General features: G+C 56.7%; 2 non-coding genes across 2 annotated transcripts; both read left to right on the forward strand.

The window, feature by feature from the left end:
- LOC140214726 (small subunit ribosomal RNA) lies at positions 1–1,815 on the forward strand. The gene has a single exon (XR_011891658.1). It is a non-coding gene; the product is annotated as a small subunit ribosomal RNA (ribosomal RNA).
- A 1,574-nt stretch (positions 1,816–3,389) lies between these two features.
- LOC140214730 (5.8S ribosomal RNA) lies at positions 3,390–3,542 on the forward strand. Its single transcript, XR_011891662.1, has one exon. It is a non-coding gene; the product is annotated as a 5.8S ribosomal RNA (ribosomal RNA).
- The last annotated feature ends 1,068 nt before the right edge of the window (positions 3,543–4,610 follow it).

The following is a 4,610-nucleotide window of genomic DNA, read 5'->3' on the forward strand; positions in this document are numbered from 1 at the left end:
TACCTGGTTGATCCTGCCAGTAATCATATGCTTGTCTCAAAGATTAAGCCATGCATGTCTAAGTACATGCCGAAATAAGGCGAAACCGCGAATGGCTCATTAAATCAGTTATGGTTCCTTAGATCGTTTCTTCCTACTTGGATAACTGTGGCAATTCTAGAGCTAATACATGCAGTGAGCCTGAAGCCCTTTGGGCGACGGGTGCTTTTATTAGACCAAGATCGATCGGGTTTCGGCCCGTATTGTGTGGTGACTCTGGATAACTTTGTGCTGATCGCATGGCCACGAGCCGGCGACGTTTCTTTCAAGTGTCTGCCTTATCAACTTTCGATGGTAGGTTACTTGCTTACCATGGTTGTTACGGGTAACGGAGAATCAGGGTTCGATTCCGGAGAGGGAGCCTGAGAAACGGCTACCACATCCAAGGAAGGCAGCAGGCGCGCAAATTACCCACTCCCGGCACGGGGAGGTAGTGACGAAAAATAACAATACGGGACTCTTTTGAGGCCCCGTAATTGAAATGAGTACACTCTAAATCCTTTAACGAGGATCAATTGGAGGGCAAGTCTGGTGCCAGCAGCCGCGGTAATTCCAGCTCCAATAGCGTATACTAAAGCTGCTGCGGTTAAAAAGCTCGTAGTTGGATCTCAGTTCCAGACGAGTAGTGCATCTACCCGATGCGACGGCTCGGACTGAACATCATGCCGGTCCTTTCTTGGTGCACTTCATTGTGTGCCTCGAGAAGGCCGGTGCTTTTACTTTGAAAAAATTAGAGTGCTCAACGCAGGCGAGTCGCCTGAATAAACTTGCATGGAATAATAGAACAAGACCTCGTTTCTGTTCTGTTGGTTTTTGGAATACGAGGTAATGATTAAGAGGGACAGACGGGGGCATTCGTATTGCGGCGCTAGAGGTGAAATTCTTGGACCGTCGCAAGACGAACTACTGCGAAAGCATTTGCCAAGAATGTTTTCTTTGATCAAGAACGAAAGTCAGAGGTTCGAAGGCGATCAGATACCGCCCTAGTTCTGACCATAAACGATGCCAACCAGCGATCCGCCTGAGTTACTCAAATGACTCGGCGGGCAGCTTCCGGGAAACCAAAGTGTTTGGGTTCCGGGGGAAGTATGGTTGCAAAGCTGAAACTTAAAGGAATTGACGGAAGGGCACCACCAGGAGTGGAGCCTGCGGCTTAATTTGACTCAACACGGGAAAACTTACCCGGCCCGGACACTGGGAGGATTGACAGATTGAGAGCTCTTTCTTGATTCGGTGGATGGTGGTGCATGGCCGTTCTTAGTTGGTGGAGCGATTTGTCTGGTTAATTCCGATAACGAACGAGACTCTAGCCTATTAAATAGGTGCGGGGTTCCCAGCACCTTACAACCTTCTTAGAGGGACAAGCGGCTCCTAGCCGCACGAAACAGAGCAATAACAGGTCTGTGATGCCCTTAGATGTCCGGGGCCGCACGCGCGCTACACTGAAGGAAGCAGCGTGTCTTTATCCCTGTCTGAAAAGACTGGGTAACCCGTGGAACTTCTTTCGTGATTGGGATAGGGGCTTGCAATTGTTCCCCTTGAACGAGGAATTCCCAGTAAGCGCGAGTCATAAGCTCGCGTTGATTACGTCCCTGCCCTTTGTACACACCGCCCGTCGCTACTACCGATTGAATGATTTAGTGAGGTCTTCGGACCGATGTCCGGCGCGGCCTTTCGGTTGCGCCGGTCTGTTGGAAAGATGACCAAACTTGATCATTTAGAGGAAGTAAAAGTCGTAACAAGGTTTCCGTAGGTGAACCTGCGGAAGGATCATTACCGGATTGTGAAGGGTGGCGAGCGCCATTGTTTCTACCCCGTGTGGGTGAAGCAGCTCGCTGCGCCCGACGCTTTCCGCCGCTGGCCCCGCTTGGACGCGGGGACGGCTATACCCGAACATGCCGGGGACTGCCTGAATTTTGAGGGGCGCCCCGTGCCAAATTTGTTGCGCCCAGTGGACGCCGGCTGCAACCTTGGACGGTTGGCTTGGCCGCGCCCGCGGGTAGAAACGGCGTAACGCACACTGGGTGGGCTTTCTGTCCGCTTTGGCGCTCTTGCGCGGAATGGGAGTAAGACGACCCGACCTGCTGCTTTGCCCAGTACGAGGGGAACGGCGAAGCGTGCGGTCGGTCAAGGAACTGACGGTCGAGAGCTAATGCCGCTGCCGCTTAGTACACACACGGAACCGTGGTGCGAGCGCTCTCCCGTCCTCCGCGGCAAACGCTGCCGAGTCTGAAAAGTCTGGCGGCTGCCGGTCGCTTCCTGCGGCGAGTATGGAGTAACGACCCGACTTTGTTGCCGCCCAAGTACTAAAGGAACGGTGTGGCGCTCGGTCGGTCATGGAACTGTCGGTATGAGGGTGCGGCTGCCAAGTACGGAAGGAACCGTGGCCTAAAGTGCTCTCCCGTCCTCCGCGGCAAATGCCACCGAGTCCGAAAGGGCCGGAGGCTGCCGGTCGGCTCCTGCTCGTGACGCGCGAGGTGTCGAGATCGCGGTTTAATGCGACGACGTCTGCAGGCTATTCGCCCGCCGCCGAGGGAAAGGCGGCGTTGCTGCGAAGTACCGAAGGAAACGCGGCTTTGCTACGTCGGAAGCGTTCTGCGGTTAGCGGACTTGTGCGCTTTGGGAAGGCGCCGCACGTCGAAAGAGGAAGTACGGACAGACGAGGGACTGTAGTCCCGGATTCGAACGCACTTGCGGCCAGGCCCTTGCTGGCTTCGTCTTCCGCCTCAAGTAGACTTGTTGTGGCGCCGGCGCAGGGAGCCGTCCCTGGCACTGGCCGAGTGGTTTTGGAGAGCTGCGCGAGTACGCGCGCCGGGCTCTTGTCTTTCGTCTCAAGTAGGCTGTTGGATCAACAGCGGTTATGCTGCGGCGATCTGCCGATGCGAAAGTGTGTGTGTGTTTGAGGCCCTTCTATGAACCTACTGCTGACTGAAGCGAAGCACGTCGATGGGGGTGAAGCCCTGCCCGTGGCCGTGTAGCCGTTAAAGACTCCACAGCGGCTTAGCCCTAATCATGGCTCTGTCGCTCTTTGCAATTTTTAGTGGAGCGATGTGAACGTGCACACGAGACACACGGGTCCGGTGGTTGGATGGCAGGTAAAACCGGCTTCGAGTGCGCGCAAACGGCATAAGCTACCTCGAGGGCAAGCGAGGAAGGCGTGGGCGCAAAACACACGCGCGAGTAGCAGGAGTGGAGTGCCATTAGGCTTTCAGCTGCTGAGACGCGGCCGCCGAAAGAGCGAGACTGGAGGAGCGCACGCCGAAAGGCGCTCTTCGAAACCACACACAGGGAGACGCCACGTGCCTAAAACCCTGGTTGTACTGTACTGAATTGAACAAACTATTTTTCACGACTCTAAGCGGTGGATCACTCGGTTCTCGGGTCGATGAAGAACGCAGCCAGCTGCGAGACTTGGTGTGAATTGCAGGACACACTGAGCACTGATTCTTTGAACGCACATTGCGGCCTTGGGTCTTCCCTTGGCTTCGTCTGTCTGAGGGTCGGATCACATATCAAGAGAGACTTCGGCGCACAGGGAACGTGCGTCCGTCGACTCGTTTTGACCGCGTCGGCATCATGGACAGTACGTTGAGCGCTAAAGCCACGCGCCAGCGGCCTCACGAGAGGGAGACGGTGGCAAACCGTTGTGCCAATTCTTCGAAAAGACGGAAACGAGGCATTACTACTGCAGCGTGACGAGTGCGCGCCTCTAGCAAGACCGCCGCAGGATGGAGTCGGATACCTGCAGGGAAAGAGCGGTCCAAGCACGAGGCGCGAACGTCTGTTGCCATGTAGCGCGCACGTTTGCGAGAGAGTCGGAAGCGCACGCTTGCGTGCACGGAAAACGTGGGAATGAAACGCCGGCCGATTCCCGCGCCGTGCGCAAAGCCAGCGCGATCGCAATTTGCGCTGTTTGCCTTCGAAGTACGTCGAGCTCCAGAGCTGGTCGCTCGTTCACGTCACCGCAGTTGTGTGGGCGCCCTTCCGGGCTTCGTCGCAGGAATGGGAATCGGCAGATTCTTGCGAGGAGCGGGGAGGAGAAGGGTGGCCCCCGAAAGCGGTTCGACGCGACAGCGCAGTCTGCGAGCGAGAAGAGTCACGGCACGGCGGAGAATTGCCGCGAAACGGAAAATGTCTCCTTCGAGAGCGTGGGTGCCCCGTTGGCCGAGCTGAAGCGTTCCGTCGTAGTCCGCCGTCGGTCCAAGTGCTTCGCAGTCTCTGTCCCCTAAAGACTGGGCCACTCCAGTTGGGGCAGGGGCGACGCTACACGAGACGATGCCTCCCGCCAGGTTTTAGTCGCCCCTGCGGTGCCCGCTGAAGCGGCGCGCTGCTAAGGCGATCTTTGCCTCGGTGGTGTTTGGGCTTCAGACACGGTCGCTTACCACGCAACTGCTCGTGCGCCGCACGCGCGCAGGCGGTTCACCGCCTGCCAGCCTCGTCTATAAGTAGCTCCGTGTTGGGCGAAGGACGTGGTAGGGCGTCGCACTCGGTTGGCGCTGGGTTTTCGAACGTGTCGAGTCCTTTTCGGCATACCGCTCGTATGACGCACGCGCGCAGGCGTTGTGCCGCCT

This window comes from Dermacentor andersoni, unplaced genomic scaffold (genome assembly GCF_023375885.2).
Source record: "Dermacentor andersoni unplaced genomic scaffold, qqDerAnde1_hic_scaffold ctg00000595.1, whole genome shotgun sequence".
NCBI lineage: Eukaryota > Metazoa > Arthropoda > Arachnida > Ixodida > Ixodidae > Dermacentor > Dermacentor andersoni.